At 35.9% G+C, this 22,392-nt stretch overlaps 1 protein-coding gene across 3 annotated transcripts in view; it reads right to left on the reverse strand.

Moving 5' to 3' along the window:
- MAGI3 (membrane associated guanylate kinase, WW and PDZ domain containing 3) overlaps positions 1-22,392 on the reverse strand; it is a 234,417-nt gene that overhangs the window by 138,164 nt on the left and 73,861 nt on the right. Inside the window, exon 1 of one of the 3 annotated variants that reach the window (XM_087445293.1) lies at positions 20,877-21,504. The exons of the other annotated variants lie outside the window; for them this stretch is intronic. The gene's annotated coding sequence lies outside the window, so the exon portion shown is untranslated. Of the gene's footprint in view, positions 1-20,876; positions 21,505-22,392 lie in introns of those variants that run through there. 3 annotated transcript variants of the gene reach the window in all.

Below are 22,392 nucleotides of genomic sequence, written 5' to 3' on the forward strand. Positions count from 1 at the left end.
TCAATGCAATATTTTGTAGCCTTTAAAAATGATGTTTACAAAAATGTGATACTAAAATGAAAACAAATTGAGTATTTTATAATTTGAAGCAAAATACAACAATTTATATTTGGCAAGATCAAATATAAATATACAGACAATACAGAAAAAATAATGGAAAGAAAATAGGCTGAAATGTCAATAGGTATTATCTTTAAATAAGGTGGCTATAAAAGATAATTTTCTTTTTAATTTCTATTTTTCTACACAAATTTATTATAATATATTCTTTTCATTAAAAATTGTAATGGTTATTTTTATTTGCAACATACCACTTAGATGAATTTCCCCTTATTTTTGTTCAGTTAATCTAATTGAGTTACACATCCTTGTGTTTATTAATGCAGTTAATTTCAGCTAAAATTTTTATATAAACAGGAAAATTACAGCAGAAACCCCAGATTTCTGTTAATACATATTTACAACGCAATGAAGCCTATCTGTTCTCTTCTTACCACCCAGCCCAGTTTCTTCAATTTCTAAATTTTCATTGCATTTTGTTATTATAGTATATCTTACTGTTCTTCATATACAGTTTACCTTCATTCATTTCTTTGTGTACAACTTGTTACCTCGCTTAAATTCTTAGAGATCAAGGATTATCTTCACATTTCCTAGAGGACTCAGAACAATGTCACATATTTAATAGATAGTTAATATCTGCTAAATTATTGAAAGCCAAAGAATTTTAGAGTTAGAAGAGAACTTGACAAGAAATCTTCCCCTAAATCCACATCTCAAGACTTTGGAGACCCCGTTGTTTTTATCTTAACAAGAAAGTATGTAAATTACAGGAAAACAGTTTACAACTGCACATCATTTACAGATAGTTTTGATGCCCAAAACTATATTGAAAATTCACAGCTTGAATTCTCTCTAGCTTAGACCGTACTCCAGAGCATTCATTTAAAACTTGCCATGGTTTCCACATGATAAATCCTTAAAACTCCAGATTTTTCAAAGTGATTTTCAAATTTTCAAAGTAATAAATGCCCCTTTAAAATCATTTGCTATTTCAGAATCTGAAAACTGAGGACATTTGAAAACAAATTATATAATACATAATAGTATTGTACCAACATCAAATTTCCAGAGTGGGATACATGCTGAAACATCTGGAAGTAAAATATTTGCAACCAACACTCAAACGATTCAGGGAGAAAAAGAATTTGTATCTACATCTATACAGATATAGAGAGAGACACACACACGTATATACCCACTTACATACATTAGAGAAAAAGAGAGCATATGCACAAATGTAGCAAAATATTAATCATCAGTGAATATAAGTGAAGGCTATACAGGTGTTTGTTGTACTATTCTTGCAACTATGCTGAGGTTTGATATTTTTCAAAATAAAAAGTTGGGGAAAAATAAATAAATATATTCAAATCCCATCCCCTCAACAATATTCATTTCATGCCTTTAGATCTTTCAGATATCCTTCGAATAACATAGCTTTGAGGCACTGGTACTTACTTTTATTTATTAGCACAATAGAATTTACCTAAACATCCCTAAGAAAAAATAGCATCAGAAGTCAGTCACTAGGGTTAGATCTCATATGTGAATATCAGTACCAGCTTACTTTCATATCAAAATGGCAGTCATATATGTTAAAATATGAGGCACATTTAAATTTTCCAATAATCTTTTAAAAAGTAGGGAAGGTATAAGAAAAGGATCCTAGAAATTCTTGTTTCTGATATTGACAAAGCAATTCAGAAAAGGTTTCACTTTTATAACCATGCTGTCAATTCACAAAAACATTTTCTTTCCTATATAAATTACAAGATTCAGTCAGAGAATAAGATCCTCAGTTATGGTTAAAAAATGGGTTGAATAATCTGAACCAAATGTGCAACTCTCAAACATCTTAACAATTAAGATAATTTTCAAAAGACAAGAGAGGTTTCATATGTATGAAAAGGAAACTGAGACCCTCAAATGTTCAACATCATAATCACCATCACAGTCACCATCAATATTAAAGCCTTTCTCTCCTATCTCCTGAGCATCATAATTAAAAACTAGAAAATTGGAATATTGTGACTTCAATAAAATTAGTTATATTGAGGTGTAGTCACTGTCACATAGATTAATTTTATCTCTTCCCAAACTCTAAACTAAATTTCATGTGATTGGAATGATATTAAAAGAGATGAGGGGAAAAAAAAAGAGAAATGAGAAAGAGTTTGTCTAAATTATTAGTTATTGCTGGAAGCCAAAGTATATTTTCTTTTCTATTTAGAAATATAAAAATACTAGAAATGCTGTAATAGGCAGAATAATGCCCCCCTCAAAGATGCCCATATCCTAACCACCTCCAACAACCTGGGAATATGCTACTTTACATGACAAAAGGGGTTTTGAAGATGTATAAGAGTATAAACCCTGAGATGTTGAGATTATCCTGGATTATCCCAATGGGCCCAATCTAATCACGTGAGTTCCTAAAAGCAAGGAACTTGAACTTACTAGGTCAGAGAAAAATGAGACTGAAGAAGGAGGAGGAGAATTTCAAAGCCTGAACCTACTGTTGCTGGCTTTGAAAATGAAAGAAGAGAGCCACAAGCCAAGGAATGCGGGTGGCCCTCTAGAAGCTAGGAATAGCGCTCAGCTGACACCAGCAAGAAAACGGGATCTCAGTCCCACATCCTCAAGGAACTGAATTCTGCCAACATCTGAATAAGCAAGGAAATGAGTTTTCTCCTAGAGTCTCCAGAAAGGAAGGCAGCCCAAGGACACCTTGAGTTTACTCCAGTGAGACACATGTTGGACTTGTGAACTACAATACCGAAAGATAATACATTTGTGTTAAGCCACTAAATTTGTAGTAATTCATTACAGTAGCAACTGAAAACTGGAATATAGAATTAGGTTTACTGTACAGGTGATTAATGAGATTCTATGGAAAACACTGGGTTTAATCTGGAAAAAAAAAACATGAATGAGAGATTTGGGTTTATCTACAAGACTGAGGAATTTGCCAATAACAATAACAAAATGTATGCCACCAGCTTCAGTTGCACTAAATTAAAGAATTAAAGATCAAGAGAGAAGCTTGCTTCTCTTTTTCAAAAACCTAAAGCTAAAATATACAGCCCTCATTAGTTCAAAGCTGTAAGTTTTGAAAATTAATAATGGGAAACCTCACTAAATGGAGGCAGGAGACCAGAAGGGGGAGCTCTCAGGCAGTACCACTCTATGTCAATTACAGACCACAAGAGAAGAATGTCAATGGGAAAGAATCAGCAATTACAGGACCCAACAGGAAAAAATGTACACTGCACCTCCTACAAGAAATTGTAGCCTAGCAACTCAGCCAATGAGAAACTGTCATTCTCACTTTCCACCAATGGACTTTCAGTCAGAACTACCCCTCCCAACTTCTTCCATGTTCTCTGTAAAATAATGTTCCTCTCCTTTGCTTGCTGGACTTGCCTATGGCTTTTGCTACAGCTTCCTTGTCCCAAGTTGCAATTCCTCTGCTATTCCTGAAAAACTCATCTTGCTGGTAAAAGAACTGGCTATTTTTAAGGTTGACATTATTTAGTGTCAGAAGTGGGATCCAGAGAAGACCTCCAAAAACTCTGAGGCTGTTGAGCAAACAAGTGTTGGTACTCACAGAGCCCACTGAGCTCACTGCTTTCTCACTGACCCTGGAGTTTGAGAGTAAGTCTCTCCAGGATTTTGAGCTCCATTCTCTTTGCATTTTGAGCTCTCCAGGCTTTATTCAGGATCTGTTTCCTAAACGCTTCGTCCTTTCTGTATAAAGGTTTTGTCCTTTCAGAGTACTCATTTGGCCTTTGGCCCAATTCCCTGTGGAACCAGGCTTTCCTATTGGAGCTGTTCCCATCAGAACTGTGTTGGTATTAGGCCTGCAGGCTGTTCAGGAATTTTTCTTTTGCTCTAGAGAAAAACCTGTAAGAAATGGGGTTCCAGTCATCTAAATGCTTTAAGGGTGCCCCCACTTCAGGAACCCAGGCCGGTTTTATGTTTAAAAACTATGGTCCCTCCTCATGTGCATTCTTAACTAAATGGACCAACTTAACCAAAAGTACTTTAGAATACCAATGGCCATCCTGGAGAAACTTTGACTTAAATAAATCTACCTTAATGGGCATCTTTAAAAGAGAGGACCTCAAACCTCTCAGAAACAACAGAATGCATTCTTTGATTGGTCTACAGAAGTTTCTAAAAGACAAAATAACTCCAAAAAGACAGCTAAAAGGATCCTTACAGCATAGTTAAAAAACAAATTTTTTAAAAACTTTGGTCATCTGAGCAGATAACCTTAACTTAGTCAATCTGCCAGAAATACAATTTACATCTAACAATTTTTTTTGAGTTTTGTACAAGGCTATAAGAGCTCTGTGTCTATCTGTATGTTATGTATGTCCATGTATGTGAGTGATATTTTTCTACCTCTGAATGGTATTGCCAAAATTAATTTATAAAAAGAGAACTATATAATTGACCTATAGAAAACTAAGTGCTTATATAAGTTAAATTCTCAGAAATATAACAGAAACTAAACTAACTCAAATGCTTTTCAGGTTTACATGATCTGGGAAAATATTCAGAATTAAAGCCAGTTTAAGTTTGTTGGTGTAATTAATACAGACATGTCTTTAGAGTTATCAACATTAAGTACAATACTTTTATTCTACCTAGGTTTACTGAAAATCAAACAAGCTCAAATTATCTGTTGCAAAATCTGTCAGCAAAATATATATATATATATATATACGTGTATATATATATATATGTGTGTGTATATATATACGTGTATATATATATATATGTGTGTATATATATATACACTCAAAACCTTAAAGCTTAGCTAAGGTGAGTTAAATGGTAAATTAAGTCAAATTCACTGGATATCTAGATCATCTCCAAATAAAATAAAACACTAAAACATTAGCGAACATAGGTGTATCTACTTTTGACTGCCTATTGTAGAGAAACTAAAGATAAATTTGGGTCTGTTAGTAACCACGTCTTGTGCCACATTGAAAGACTGCACTATTTAAAAGTGCATATGCTTCTAGAAACTATGAAATGTATTTATAAACTTGCTAGTCCACAATTGCTTACTTCTTAGTTTGTACTAGGGATCAAGGATTCTAAGGGTTAAGAGTTCTAAATAAAGTTTTTTTGACCCAAAAGTAACTTTAGGAATTTCCAGAGGGCCCCTGGTTCTTCTCAAAGGATTTGTTCTCTTTAAAAAAAAAAAAAGATATGTTAAACTAATTAGGCTTATTTGATATGTCAAATTATATGGGAAGTATTACCAAATAAATGATGATAAACCTTCTTAGGTTAATCATACAGGTGAATGTTATTAAAATAAGTGTTTTAGAGATTGAAAATTTCTAAAATTCTGATACATCCTGGTATACATAATGTCACAGAAATGGCCATATTTACTTGTCAATTACGTTATAATGAATCTTCATCAGATCTTTAACCATTGCTATGTTTAAGTCTTCTACAGACAGTTATTGTTTTACCCTGGTGCTTTTACAAATGTGTTTTATTTTTAGAGAAGTTCAGAGAAAAGATCCTGACAAATACCCTAGAATGCAGGTGTTTGGTAACTTTAAGACCATCACACTGAACTAAATTTAAAGGACTCCTTTTCTCCTCTCCTTTGAAAAATTGCCTTTTTACAACAAGGGTTAAAACATTTATCTTTTTCTCCCTACCTGATCCCTCCAGAATTCAGAAACTCTTAAGTATTCTTTTCATGACAATATATGTATTTGCATAAATTTGATGAGAATCTATTCTCCTTATAACAGGACACAACTGGAAATATTGGCTATATTACCAAGGGCTTGGGTAGAATGTCATATTTGAGAGAGATATAAACAGACTCAGATATTTACTATGATTATCTTTGATAAAAATCGGGGTAATCATGGAGAAAGAGAAAAAAATGTTTGCACCTTTGTAGATATTAAATTTTAGTCCCGTTAATTGTCGTTAAGGTTTTGTTATACACCTATAAACTGGACTGGATACTAAATTCTTCTAGTTTCCTTAAATGTCTGGCTACAACTCTCCAAACTAACACTTCCAATTTTCTTACTGCCGTTGAATCTTCTTGAAAGGGACTATACCACATCCTCCTCACTACCCAGATGGCAGACAAACTTCAGGGACTTGAATCTTGGGTACACATCTCAGAGCTAAACAAGGCTCCAACCGACAGCTGGTCCTGTACAAACAGTGAAGACCTCCAAATCAAACTGACTAGGAAGAGAAGCAGCCGACATCTGAGGCAGACAACTTTCCCAAGATGACTGGATTTGGCCTGTATATCCTTTTACTCACTGTTGCTTCTTACCTTATTTTCTCCCTCTCTTTCTTGGACAGACAATACTCTTGTCTGCATTTCCCAATCCCTTGAGAAAGGAGGAAACCTCTTCTTTTGATTATGGCCTTTCAGAAACAGCCTCATCATGATCCCGTAACAAATTAATTTTTTCACTTGCTTTTTCTGACAGGTTAGAAGGTTCAGAATTCATAGAAATTGTCCTTTTCATCTGGACTATTTACTGACACTGAATTCTTATCCAAACTCATCGTCTCTGAATTTGCAACCTTACAGGCTGTATTACTGAAACACATTTGGTTCCAAACCAAGTTCTTTTGAGACAACAATACTGTTTTAAAATGTCTTTGAAGTTTTGCTGTTATTCAACAAGTTCATCAGCTATTACTTCATGTTTATACCTGCACTGTATCTTCCCAAATGCACTCAGTTAATTCTTTCAGCATGCTCTCGCAGTATTCACTACTCTGCTGTCATAGCCACTTTAAGCAGGGACTTCCAGCAGGCATACATGATTCCAGTTTTGCCTCTGTAGGGAGAACTTTTCTCCCCTAAGTCAGAATAAGCGCCAATAAATATTTGTTCAGTTGGCTACCTTCAGACCTAGGGCTCTGGGTTTAGAACCATCATACAATTTGGAATTGTCACGTTACTTTTGATTCTGTACTTGTTGCTTATCAAACCTTTGTAAAAACGATATACCCAATAAAGCAATGATCTCTAGTGCTTATAATCTTGACTACAGATGGGAAGTGCCTGAGAGTTCTCCCTCCTACTCCTTCTTGTTACTCGAATGTGACCTCAGTAAGTTTCCAATCTGTACAATTTCCCTCCAACAGGTGACATGACACCCAGGAAAGGTCCTTCCTGGCACCAAGGGACAAAAAGCCACTGAATTAAAAAAAAAACCTGATGCTTGATCAGCAATGCTTTCAGAGAAAGATCTTGATCAAAAGGGAAAAATGTGAAAATTAATAAAGGAAAAGCTCAATAAAAAGGAAGCAGAAGACCAGAAGGGGGAGCTCTCACACCAGTACCACTCGATGTCAATTACAGGAAGAATTGTCAATTACAGACCCCAAGAGAAAAATCCTCATGGAAAAGAATCATCAATTACAGGTCTCAGCAGGAAAAAATGTACATTGCATCTCCTACAAGAAATCGACTACCCCAGCAACTCAGCCAATGAGAAACCATCACTCTTTTTCCACCAATGGACTTTCATTCAAAATAACCCCTCCCAACTTCCTCCTTTTTCTCTATAAAATAATGTTCCTCTCCTTTGTTTGCTGGACTTGCTTACAGCTTTTACTATAGCTTGCTTGTCCTGAATTGCATATCTCTGCTATTCTTGAATAAACCCATCTTGCTGGTAAAATAACTTGGCTGTTTAATTTTTAAGGCCAACAGTCTTATAAAGTGATTTTAATTGCTAACGTAATTGAATCTAACTCTTGTGAAACTCATCCATTTGTTTCTTCCAATGTATGGTATTCATTATTTTAGAATAACACCTCTACTTGAACAATTAAGATATACGGAAATACATTTAGATGATGAACTACAAAGGCAGACCTAACTAGGCTTATAAGCTTTTGAAGATAAAGCAGAGATCTTCTAAAACGTATCTCTGAATCCTTGTGTATTCTTTGCTGAGTTGCACACTTCTAGAAAAGTACTATGCATTACTAAGTAGAAAATTGTTGAAGGAAACTAGGAAAATTAAAAACAAAAATAAGTGAGCAATTAGAAAGAAAACTGCCAGAAAAGTAAAAAAGAGAGATGTGCAGTGTTACTTAAACAATATGGGGGTAGTGATGATATCAAACCAGGTATCAGTAAGTTAAGAGCCTTTCAGATTCCAATTTTATTAAATAGTAACATCTTAAGAATCAAGTCCCTTCTTCCTCGCTTTCTTTGGCCAGGTTATTTCTGGCTATACTTCCAACTTCAAAGACAATGGCTAAACATATCTGTGATTCTTAGGATGATAAAAGGTTTGCTACTGGTTCAAAAGTTACACTAGGCAGTAGAGAGTGGGTCATTCTGCTTCTATGTACAAAAGACAGAGATAGAGAAAGTTGATGAGAGGAATAAAAATTCATCTAGGAAAGCAATCTTTTCTAATTCCTCTTCATCTCCCAGATCTTTCAAGGACGGAATGCCCCAGGGCAAAGTCTTTGAACCTATTCTCTTTATCTACATTCACTCCCTGAATTGTTTTAAATGCCATCTATAAATTGGCAGCTACCAAAGTAATGTCTTCAGCCAAACCATTTAACCTGAACTCAAGGCTCACATATAAGACTGCCTACTCTACACCTTCACTTGGATATAAACAGGTATCTTTAGGTATTTAAAATATCCTAAGGTAAATTCCTGATCATCGCACTCAAAATTGCTCAATTTTCTTTTCTTTGTTAATGACAGCATCATCTTTCTAGTTGTCTGGGTCAAAAATCTTGATCCCTTCTTCTAATTAATCTAATTAATCTCCTAGGCATGTGTGATGGAAACAATATGATCTTTGGGAGTCTGACAGACCTTGAGTTCAAATTCCAGCTCTTCTACTTACCTTCTGAATGACCTAACTGGAGACATTTAACCTCTCTGCATCTCAGTCCTAAGGAGTGAATGAGATAACATAGATAAAGCACCCAGCACAATGTCTAACATACAGTAGGTGCTGAATAAATGGGAATTATTCACACAGCAGAGACTGATAATCTTCCAAAACTCATTCTTCTCTTTCTTTTAAAAATATAACACCTACATTTCCTGGCTTCACATGGAGATAAATGTGTCCATGTGACTAAGTTCTGGCCAATGGAATGTGAGCATGAAATGTGTATGTAACGTGCAGGTCATTTTTTTTTTTTTTTTGCAGGGGAAGATTTGCCCTAAGCTAATATCTGTTGCCAGTCTTCCTCCTTTTTTCTTCCCTTTCCCCCCCAAAGCTCCAGTACATAGTTGTGTATAACTATAAATTCTTCTGGTTCTTCTATGTGAGCTGCCACCACAGCATGGTTACTGACAGACAAGCGGTGTGGTTCCATGCCCGGGTACCAAACCCGGGCCTCTGAAGCAGAGCGCGCCCAACTTTAACCGCTAGGCCATCAGGGCTGGCTTGGTCACATATTTTTTAAAAAGCTGCTTGCCTTCTGCTTCTTTTTCCCTTGTCCCACAGACTAGAACGTGAATGTAGTGGTGGTGATTCAGATTCATCTTTGCAGACAAGAGCAGCACCTTAGGGGATGGAGGAACAAGATAAAAAGACCTCGGTCCCTGGATGGGAATATGGAACAGAGCTGCCCAACTCTCAGAACTGCCTGTAAGCAAAAGAAATAAACCTATTTTCTGCATGCAAAATGATAATGCCTACAAGTAAATTCATTTCACTACCAAGAATCCATCTGAATTTTTTGACAGCATATTTTTCTTTTTTTTTTTTTTTAAAGATTTTATTTATTCATTTTTTTCCCCCCAAAGCCCCAGTAGATAGTTGTATGTCATAGGTTCGCCTCCTTCTAGTTGCTATACATGGGACTCGGCCTCGGGTTGGACGGAGAAGTGGTGCCTTGGGGCGTGCCCGGGATCCGAACCCGGGCCGCCAGCATCAGAGCGCGCGCACTTAACCGCTAAGCCACGGAGCCGGCCCAAGACAGCATATTTTTCAAGCTAAGTTTTCCAGAATAACCTTACAAATGTATGAATTCTCAAAAGGTATGTTACTACTGAAAAGAATCATGTGAACAGAAAAAAAAAAAAAACCCCAGTATATATGGGAATTTGTGGCAGCACATTAAAAATGAAAGAGAATGTATCTTTTCCCTTGAACATTATACCTGCTGCTTCATGACTATTCATTTGATAAGATTTATTCAGAATAATAGTATACTGGACTTTCAATTAGATATGAAATAAAACTTTCATTGGGAAATGTTAACAGAAAGCTGAGGGGAGGGCCGGCCCCGTGGCTTAGTGGTTAAGTGCGCGTGCTCTGCTGCTGGCGGCCGTGGTTCGGATCCCGGGCACGCATCGACGCACTGCTTCTCTGGCCATGCTGAGGCCGCGTCCCACATACAGCAACTAGAAGGCTGTGCAACTATGACATACAACTATCTACTGGGGCTTTGGGGGAAAAAATAAATAAATAAAAATTAAAAAAAAAAAAAAGAAAGCTGAGGGGAAATAAACTTCTATTCTTGCCTTTTCACTTCCCCCGTAAAAGTAAACTAATATAGGTCTGTCACGGAGCAGAAATTTCCCCTATTAACACAAGAGGGAAGTTAATTCCTGGGACCAATATATAAGCGACCATTTCGTTTTCCTGTTTTCCCAGAAGCCAAAGGACAATTTTCACTTATACCCTACCAGTGACAATACTTGCTTTATACTTTTCTTTGAGCTGAAAAAAGTGTCACTAAAAGCACAAATATAAGAGCTCATATTGAATGAACAAAAACAAAGACTTTGCTGAATTTTAATAAATCTTAAAGTAATTATAAGCAGACTGCAAGTCCTAAGTAAATGTTCTTCATTTCAGCGAAGCAAAGGAGTCTAAATACCATAAAGTCCCCCAAGTCCAATGCTGCCCAGGATTCATTCACCCAAACCTTTTCATAACTTGAGAGTAATTAAATAATCACGAGGGACCAAAATTATCTTACTTTACATATCTTTAGGATAGTGGTGAAAAGTACAAACTATGAAGCCAGACCACCTGAATTCAAGTCATGCATGGGTTCACCAGTTAATATTTTTGTGTCTTAGAGCAAGTTACTTAATTTCTCTGCCTCAGTTTCCCATAAATGGGGATTATTAATAGACCCTGGCTCATAGATGCTGTTATGAAGACACTGATTGAATTATAGAAAGTATTCAGAACAAGTGCCATTACTGTTGTCTTCCTAGCTCTCTGAAGTTTTTTCCTTCTATGTGCAGGTGTGTGTTTATGTATGTATCAACCACATATCAAAATATACTATGAGGGGCCGGCCCGGTGGTGCAAGCGGTTAAGCGTGCGCGCTCTGCTGCAGCGGCCTGGGGTTTGCCAGTTCGGGTCTTGGGCACGCACTGACGCACTGCTTGGCAAGCCATGCTGTGGCGGTGTCCCATATAAAATGGAGGAAGATGGGCACAGATGTTAGCCCAGGGCCAGTCTTCCTCAGCAAAAAGAGAGGAGGATTGGCAGATGTTAGCACAGGGCTGATCTCCTCACAAAAAATATATATATATATATATATTATATATATATATACTATGAAACAGACAAACACCTAAAGACCTGCAAAGTCACTTGCTTTAACTTAATCTAAAGTTTCAATTCTTCAAAAGTCTTGTGGTTACAATTCCTAGAGACTATATTTCATTCATTCAACAACTGGTTATTAAGCACCTACAAATGGAAAGTGTCGTAATAGTTGTGATAAAAATGAAAAGATAAGGTTCCTGCCTACAAGGAGCTTATTATCAGAGCAGCACTGTCCAACAGAAAAATAAGGTGAGTCACAATGTAAGCCAAATGTAGAACTTGAAACTTTCTCGTGGCTACTTAAAAAAAGTAAAAGGAAACAGGTGAAATTCAACATTAAAAATTATTAATGATAAATTTCCATTCTTTTTTTTTGGTACTATGTCTCCAAAATTCAGAGTGTATTTTACAGTTACCGCACATCCCAATTCAGCTGCTAACCTTTTACTGGAAACACTGATCTTGACCCATGTCTGCCCTTATTCTTCCTATGGACACACTGCAAAAGCTGTGAACTGTGCTGCCCAACAGAGTAGCTACCAGCCACATATGGCTATTTAGACTTAATTTATATTAAATAAAATTAAAAATTTAGTTCCTCAGTTGCAGTAGCCACATTGTAAGCATTCAATAGCCACTTGTGGCTAGTAGCTTGTGTATTGGACACTGCAGGTCTAGAGAGAAGACAAATGTGCAACAACTACATTTCAATCATTTCTGTAGTAGAAGTATCTGCCAAGTACAGCAGAAACATTTAAGAGGTAGCACCAAAGTCTGCCCAAGGGAAACACATTACAGTGGAGTTGAACTGTCAGCAGAAATGTAAATAAGTAAGAATTTGCTAGACAGACAAGTTGGGAGACAGTATTACAAGTAAAAGGAACAAAACCATGAGAAAAGGCTCAGGAGTTTCAGAGGGCTTGTTTATTAGGAAAACAATAAACAGCTCAAGATTACTGAAGACATGAAACTGGCCAGGTCTTGGGTAGGGACCAAATCTTGAAGTGTTTTACAGGCCATGATGTAACACTGCAGGATACTAGAAATTTGTTGGAGGAAACCTTTCTCCCTAAACTTGTGGTAAAATTAAGGAAGAAAGAAGTTAGTGTTGAAATGAGAGGAAGAAGAGGAGAATCAAAGAAGCTACATCTTCAGTCCAAGAGGCTAAATAAATGTTAAATTACAAAATTTACGAGCATAAACATGTAAAATAATAGTTTAGCAAACATTACCTCAAATAAGTTTAAGTGACCACTACTTCATCATTAACACCAAGAACTTTTAAATAGTCAACTTTAAGAAATTTTGAGATCTTAATTCTTTGGAGAGTTTTAGAAACTAGATTTGGAAATTAGTCTGAAGGGACTTTTGACAACAATGCTAAATAATTTCTGCATCCAACAATCTCATTTAGTGGAAGCCAACCATGAAAATTTCAAGAGCCAAAAGACATCTGTATTGTTTAACTGCCATTAAGTTCCCGGAATATCACTTAGAATTGTTCCAGAAAGTCCTATTGTCTTAGCAGGCTTACAATACCGGGCTATCACATATAATACAGAGGATTAAGATTTTAACATGAAATAAGTAAAATACAGAATAAAGATGAAAAGTTATAAAGAAGATATTTTGATTACCCTAAATCATAAAATAATGAAGTTGGCACAACTACATATTCCAAACAATTAAATATTTTTTAAAATCATATTCCAAATCTAAAGCAGATAAGAAAACTTCTGAAGTGATCAGAGTCAACTTCACTGGATATAAAAACCCTTACACTCTCTGGAGAAACATTCCTTTTTAAGGAAACAAAATAGTATCCAAAATAATATTTTAAGTACAAGTTCTAATGGCTCCAAACTGGCCCATTCAATAGATATTTAGTAAATCAGTTTTGACAGCAAAGGTTTTTAAGACTTTTCCTCCATTTTAGTTATTTATAACTCAAAACATAAAATATCCTTCAGAACCTTTGTTCATAATCCTAAGCAATATTCATATAAGAAAACAATAGCTAAATTCAAATTTTAGACTATTGTAAATTAAATGCTATTTCAATTCATATTATCATTTAGATAGCAATTATTACAGTTCATACAAGCCACAAAAGATAAGGAAATCTAGCTAGCAGGTACATTGCACTTAAAGTATTAAATGCATCCTAGAAAACTGGAATTTGACTAACAAAGATTTTAATTTTTCCCTCTTGATCTGCATCATGAAATCAGACAGATAGGCCAGTATTCAGTGTTTCTGTCTCTAATAGGCAAAAGGCAAGTAGAAATAGTAGCAGAATTTTTTTAACATCAAAAAAAAAAAAGAGAAAGAAAGGGAGAAATTGAGCAGGGGATGCTCTGCTCCTTCTGAGAGACTATTAATACGAGAATATTAATACAGAGCCTTAATATGTTAATTTAAGGTACCAATATCTCCCTGGCTCACACCCTCAAATCTAGGTACTCTACCAATTCTGCTCAATCCTCTAAAATGGATTAAAAGAAATCTCCACCAACCACCATTTCTCTGCTTTCTCTTCACAGCAAAATCTACTGGAAAAGTTGCCTCTACTTTTTATCTCTACTTCCTCACTTCAGTCCATTACAAATAGGCTTTTGGCCCCACCACTTCAATGAAACAGCTCTTCTCAAGGTCATCAATGATCCCTATTTTTAAAAAGCCAATGGTCAAACTTCTCTGACCTCATTTTTTTTTTAAGTTACCTCTGAGCATCCTTTGACCCAAGTCATTACTTAAAAAACACTCGTCTCTAAATGATATCACAGGTTCCTACCTCACTGGTTACACCCCCTCAGTATTTTTTTCTTCACTAGACTTCTAAAGCCCAGTGTATCACAGGTGTCTATTCTTGGCTCTTTCCTCTTTTCAATTTACAGTCCCTTCCCAGGTGATCCCAACTAGACTCAAGGCTTCAAATACCATATATGTGTTGATGACTCTCAGACTGAAATCTCTAGCCTGGACCTCTCCCCAGAGCTCCAGACTCATAGAGACAACCACCACTCCACATCTCCACTAGGATGACTAATAAGCATTTCAAACTTAATCCCTGGTAATACCATCAGGGTCTACTAGATCCAAGTTTTGCTTTTTAATTTCTTTTTTGAACAGTTCTATTTGTAAGGACTGATATTTCATGATTTTTATGTTTTTTTTTTTTTAGAGGTCTTCCAAAGAACAAAGAGAAAATTTACTTTAAAAAAAAATAGAATAAAACTCATCTTATCTTGCAATTACCGTATGGGACCATTGAACCCTTTTATAAATCTAAGATATATTATGGGGCCTCAGTGACTTTTTTTTCCCTTTATCTTGAAATCTTTTGCTGGTTCATCATCCTGGAAATTATTTCATCATTACTTATCAATTATTTCCAACTATATTAAAAAAATAATCAGAGAATGGAAGAATAATGGAATTGCCTAGAAAGATGATGCGCTACTGTCCCATCCTTCAACTTTCTTATTGTATTACCCAAAGTATTGCCTCATCTTTCAAAAAGAAGTCTGGATATACCGTCTTTGTATTCTTCTTGGGTTTTTTTTTCTTTTCATGCTAAATTTTTGTTTCAATGTTACACAACTACATAAGTATAAATATCTGTTCAATATACAACAGTTATGACATCCATAGGAAATTTCCTAGAGAAAATAAGACTGCCAACACTTCATTGCCCAGATTCTAAAAAACTTTTAAGCTATTAAAGTTGAGAATTCAGAATATTTCATTTTCCACTCATAATGGCAAAAAGAAGAAAACTGACAGAGACAGATATTTCTCAATTATTAGATGGTGAATGTGAAGAGGCAGGTAGTAGTAAAATTTCAGATTATGAATCTTTAGACGACACTATCCTACTTGAATTTTCTCAAATCTAAGAAGCAAGGAGTGCACAATATATTTTTTAAGGACAAAAAATAAAATAAAATATATGGGATTCATAGCCAATTAAACAAGAAAGACTTCCTCATGCAATATGTTACAACAGGAACCTAGACTATCCCATTTACCTAAAAGGATGTGTGACAGTATTCTTTCAGCTTTTATGGTGTTTGTGCATCAAAGCTTACTTATTCATATGTGGATAAATGCTGAAGGCAGGTATTTATACAAAGGTGTATAGAAGGAAGCAGATGATGTAGAAATGAAAAAATTCATTGGATTGATTGCTCTAATTAGTTTATAAATCCAAAAAATGAAAATTCTTTTCAATTGAAAATGGTCATCCTATCTTCAACAAAATCATCAGCCAAAATTTTCAAAAGTATTGCCTTTTGACAATGAAAATGGAAGAACCAGAAGTAAGGATAAGTGAGAGCCTATTAGAGATGTATTTGAAATCTGAAATCAGTATTTATTTGATGTATATGTGTCAGGTTTATGAATAGCAGTTGAGAAGCAGTTAATTGCATTCAAGGACTTTTCTCATTTTCAATATGTATATGTCTTTACAGCCAGGAAAACATACAATAAAAATCTGACCTTGAATCCCAGCAAGATATTTTATGGATATCGACAAATTGATTCTAAAGTTTATATGGAAAGGCAAAAGATCCATAATAGTCAAGAAAATATTGAAGAACAAGAACAAAGTTCAAGGCCTGACACTACCTGACATCAAGACTTACTTTAAAGCTACAGTAATCAAGTCAGTGTGTTATTGGCACAAGTACAGACAAATAGATCAACGGAACAGAATACAGAGCCCAGAAATAGACCCACGTAAATATAGTCAACTGGCCCTGACAAAGGAGCAAAAGCAATACAATGGAGAAAAGATAGTCTTTTTAACAAATGGTGCTGGAATAACTGGATGTCCACAGGAAAAAAATGAATCTAGACATAGATCTTATACCCTTCACAAAAATTAAATTAAAATGAATCACAAACCTAAATGCAAAATGCAAAACTATAAAATTCCTAGAAGATAACGTAGGAGAAAACCTAGATGACCTTGGGTTTGATGATGACTTTTTAGACTATGACACCAAAGGCCCAACCCATGAAAGAATTGATTAAATTGAAGAAAAAACTTAATTTAATTAAAATTTAAAATTTCTGCTCTGTGAAAGACACTGTCAAGATGATGAAAAGACGAGCCACAGGCTGGGAGAAGATATTTGCAAAAGACATAGCTGATAAGGACTGTTATCCAAAAGATACAAAGAACTTTTAAAACTCAACAATGAGAAAACAAACAACTCAATTATAAAATGGGCCAAAGACCTTAAAAGACACCTCACCAAAGAAGACATACAGATGGCAAATAAGCATAGGAAAAGATGCTCAAGGGCCGGCCCCGTGGCATAGTGGTTAAGTTCGGCGTGCTACACTTCGGCAGCCCGGGTCCATGGGCTCGGATCTCAGGCATGGACCTACACCACTTATCAGCCATGCTGTGGTGGCGACCCACATACAAAATAGAGAAAGACAGTCATAGATGTTAGCTCAGGGCAAATCTTCCTCATCAAAAAAAAAAAGATACTCAACATCATATGTCATGAGAGAAAGGCAAATTAAAACAATGAGATACCACTACACACCTATTAGAATGGCCAAAATCCAGAACACTGACAACACCAAATGCTGGCAAGAATGTGGATAAACAGGAACTCTCATTTATTGCTAATGGGAATGCAACACCAGTACAGCCACTTTGGAAGACAGTTTGGAGGTTTTTTACAAAAGCAAATATACTCTTACCATAGAATCCAGCAACTACACTCCTTGCTATTTACCCAAAGGAGTTGAAAACTATGCCCACACAAAAACTTGCACATAGATATTTAGAGTAGATTTATTTACAATTGCCAAAACTTGGAAGCAACCAAGATGTCCTTCAGTAGGTGAATGGATAAACTGTGGTGCATCCAAGCAACAAAATATTATTCAGCACTAAAAAGAAAGAAGCTATCAAGCCATGAAAAGACATGAAAGAAACTTAAACGTGCATTACTAAGCGAAAGAAGTCAATCTGAAAAGGCTACATACTGTATGATTCCAACTATATGACATTCTGGAAAAGGCAAAACTATGGAGACAGTAAAAAGACCAATGGTTGCCAGAGGTTATAGGAGAGGGAGGGATGAATAGGCAAAGCACAGAATATTTTTAGGGCAGTGAAAATACTCTGTATGATACTATAATGGTGGACACATGTCATTATACATTTGTCCAAATTCACAGAATGCACAATACCAAGAGTGAACCCTAATGTAAACTATGGCCTTTGGGTGATAATGACATGTCAATGTAGGTTCATCAATTGTAACAAACGTACCAGTCTGGCAGGGAATGTTGAAAATGGGGCAGGCTATGCACGTGTGGGGGCAGGGGGTACGTGTGTTAGCTCTGTACCTTCTCAATTTTGCTATGAACCTAAAACTGCTCTAAAAAAATAAAGTATTTTTTAAAAATTGAGTTTGCTATATTTAAATTCTTATTAAAATTCCTAATAAAGTTTTTTTTCATTATCCCTATATACTTACTTCTATGAATTATTTGTAAAAAACTGAAAAATATAAAAATTGAAAGTAAAAAGGGTGTAATGAATTAAAATGGTAAATTATGATGACTATTTTCCTTGATATACTGAGGGTTAATATGGCCCAAACAGACAAGTGTTCTCAACCCACACCTCCACATCCAACCTCAAGACTTGCCCAATTCAGCAAATAGCATCACTATGCACTTAATTACTGAGACCAAAAAATTCGGGTCATCCTTGACTCTTTTCTTTCATACTATTTCAATCTATCTGTCAAGTTCTACTGGCTTTACCACCAAAATATATCCTGAATCGCCATGGCCAACACCTTGATCTAAGCCACCACCATCTTCCCCCATCACTTCAGCAACAGTGTCCTACCCGGACTTCCTGCTTCCATTTTGCTTTCCTCCTGTCTTTCTTCCACATAGATTATAAACATCTCACTTGGAAAAACCCTCTAAAGGTTTTCCATCACATTTTTAAAAATCCAAACTCCTTCCTAAGGCTACTTCTCCAATCTTATCTCTAACTACTCTTTCCTCTTGGCTCACTGTTCTTCAGCCACACTGGCGTCCTTTCTGTCCTTCAACATACCAAGTCTATCGTCACCTTGTAGTTCTTTCTGCTGGGACTGCTCATAGAGCAGTTCCTCTCATGGTTTCCTCCTCTTCATCCTTCAGGTCTCAAACCAAATGTCACCTTTTCAGTGAAGGCTTCTCTGACTCTAGTTAAACAGCTCTTGCTGTACCCCATGCCTTCACAATCAACCAATATCTATTTTATCTTCTCCATATTTATCAATATTATCTTATTGATAATTAGAATTATCTTATTGATGCACATGTTTATTATCTATCTACCCGCCCCCTTGCAATCTTGTTAAGGGTAGAAACTATCTTCTTCACCACTACATTCCTACCACCAAGAACAGGGCCTAACACTTAATAGGTACTCAAAAAATATTGGCCATTTAATCAACGAAAGGGAATCCATGAAAGTTACCATATACTCCTTGCTGGGGACAAGGTGAGAAGTGTATGGGTCAGCACATGACCTCTATTTCCACACTTACTCTGTATTCCTTACTGAGTAAGGAACAGAAATGTCTGTATATCAATCCATTAATGTCACATAGTCTCAAACTCAAATAGACTATCAGTATTAATGTTTAACCTGTATGAGTCCAATAGGAAACTGCAGATGTGTAAAAAAAAAGAGAGAGAGAGAATGACATCTCTGCCCTCCTCCAAATTCCTTTCCCTAAAGGAAAGCCTGTGTACAAATACAAAGTAAATGAAAAGCTGCCAAATACTGATCTCTCTCAACATTCATGTTGGTTTAGTTCCACTGAAAAGAAGAAATATGGCTCAGAATAATGTAGGGGCTAGGCAGGCTCTTTCTCCTCCTCTAACTCATAACTGCACACTACCAAGCCAACTTTCAGCAAATACAACCCAGTAAGTATAAGGGGGCTTGGAAAGCCTTTGGAAAAATCAGCTCAAAAACATCTGCACTACCAGAAAAACCACTTGGAGCATGTGCTCTACTGACTGTGAATAAGTGATATCGTTATCATCATCATTTTAATTTTCAACATAATAGCTGTTACAAATATCTAGGTATTTCAATAAAACTATATTAGTGTACTAAAAACATTCAAGACATCTCTTCTTTTGAAGGCTTGATGAAAAAGCAATGTAAAACAATAATCTTATGAAGCATATTCATAAAAAGAAATACATTAATCAAAACCCATCAATGACACTAGCATTTTAAGTTTCCCAAAATTAGTGAAACAAGAAGTGATATGAGTATAAGCAGATAAAACTAGTTACATCCTTAAAAGCAAGCACAGGTAAAACTTATAACATCTGTAATCCAACTATCAATACTACCTTGAAATTTAAAACCATAAAAAGAACTGCATTTTAGATAACGAAAACAATTTACTATATCTTTTGTTTCACTCCACACTTTTCAGTAAAAGCATATTTTCTTTTAAGCAGACTTTTCTTTTTAAGATAGCTCAAAGGAATAAGAGCTGTGTCTTCTGCATCTTTTTTTCTTTTATGGCTTTAAAAAATTTTAAATCCATCTATACACAGGACAAAGCCATCGCTATCTATAAAATGTAGTATATCAAATTCTACCTCCCCTCCTGACTTACATTCATAATTTGAAACCAATTTCTGGGGCATAACCTCCATTAAATTCCTCAATTAGTGGACAAAAGAAAAGGATGTCCAGATTCCCACTCAGATTACATTCTGGCCATTCTTAGTCATTTGAATCTGCTTTTTCCCTCCCAAACCAGCTGCTGGGATGAACTCTGGTCCCCTGAATTGCCACCCTTTTCCTAGTATTAACCTCTTCCTTGCCAAACTCTGGGTTCCAAGCTATAGGGATTTTTAAAAGGGACTAAGCACTGAAGGAAATAAAGGCACTAATATCTCTATCTATAGAGAAAAACAAAAGGAGAGTTTCTCAGCACCCCCAAACCACAAGGGTTAGGTTAAAAAGGTCACAGACTTGGAAAACAAAAAGGAACTTAAAGGATCATTAGTTCTACCTACCTCCTTTTCCAACAAGAAAATAGAAAGTACTACACATCAAATTAATTCTCTAATTTATCAATTCCTTAAAATTTCATATTTTAGATGAAGAATATCTACTAGACAATGCAAAGAACAGAAATTTTACAATATCTTGTTTCAGAAGCTTACCCCATTCTTCATCTATTCAGTAAGCAAGATTCTGAGCTTGATTTACATGCAGTACAGGTGAAAGCACTTCATTCATTCCACAAATGTACGTTGAGCACCTACTCTGTGAAAATAGCGGGAGTGGGAGGAGAAACAAACTTCTCTGTGTTCATTAAGCTTACACACTAGAGTGGGGAGAGAGAGAGACGATAAACAAAAAAAATAAGCATTAAGTAAAACACAGTATGTTAGCTGGTAGTAAGTGCTATGAAGAAAAATAAGGCAGGAAAGGGAGATATGGAGTAGGATAGGGGCTGGTAGCGACTTAAATACAGTAGTCAGGGAACTCCCTGAGAAGGTAACATGTAAGTAAAGATGTGAAGGCAGTAAAGGAATAAGCCATGTAGACGTCTGGAGGAAAAATAGTACAGGGAAGGCAATAGCAAGGTCAAAGGCCCTGAAGTACGGTATGCCTGGAATGTAAGGAAAGGCAAGGAAGGTAATGCACATGGAATGCATGAGGCAGAGAGCAGTAGGAGAGCAGTCAGAGAGGCATTAGGAAGCCAGATCTTGTAAATTCCTGTAGGCCACTGTAAGGACTCCAGTAAGATGGACTCACTCTAAGTAAGAAGGAGATTATGCAAGGTATTGAGCAAGGGGGTGATGTGATCTGACCTATATTCTAACATGATGACTCTAGCTACTGATAAACTGAAGGCGGTGTAGCATCTCAAGATCGGTTAAAAGTCTAGAACAATTATCCAAACAAAAGATCATGGTGGCTTAGACTAGCGGGGTGGTTCTGGAAATAGTAAGTCATTGAATTCTGGATACTTTATGAAAGTACAGCCAACAGGATGTGCTGACAAACTGGATGTACTAGATGAGAGAAATATACATACAACCATACATACATATATACAATACATACATACATAATAAACCGCATCCATTTAACGTGTATAATTCAAAGAGTTTTGACAGATGTATATGCCTACGAAACTACTCTCACAAACAAGATACAGATCACTTCCTTTGCACCCCCAAAACTTCTCACACTTCTTTTCAGTTCCCAGGCAAGCACTAATTGGCTGCTGTCTGTCACTAGATTAATTTAAAAACTGCAAACTAGTTTTATAAATGGAATCTTACAAGTATATAGCAGAGAATCAAAGAACTGCTCGATGTGGAAAAACGCACATTTGGTGTCAGAAGTGTTGTGAGCAAAAAACAGATCTTAGTAGTAGGGGCTAATGTGGATAAAGCTGATATGAACATTTGCGGACCAGTCTTTGAGTTAACACATGTTTTCATTTCTCTTGGGTAAATACCTAGGAATGGAATGGTTGGATTGTATTGCTAGGTGTATGTTTAACTTCTTAAAAGAAATTACTGAACAGTTTTCCAAAGCAGTTGTAACATTTTATATTTCTGCCAGAGTTTATGAAGAGTTCTACATCCTGGTCAAATACTTGGTATTGTCAGGCTTTTTAAATTAGCTAATCTAATAGGTGTATGGAGGTAGTATCTCATTGTG

This window comes from Ceratotherium simum, chromosome 2 (assembly GCF_057802395.1).
Source record: "Ceratotherium simum simum isolate JZ-2026a chromosome 2, ASM5780239v1, whole genome shotgun sequence".
Taxonomy (NCBI): Eukaryota; Metazoa; Chordata; class Mammalia; order Perissodactyla; family Rhinocerotidae; genus Ceratotherium; species Ceratotherium simum.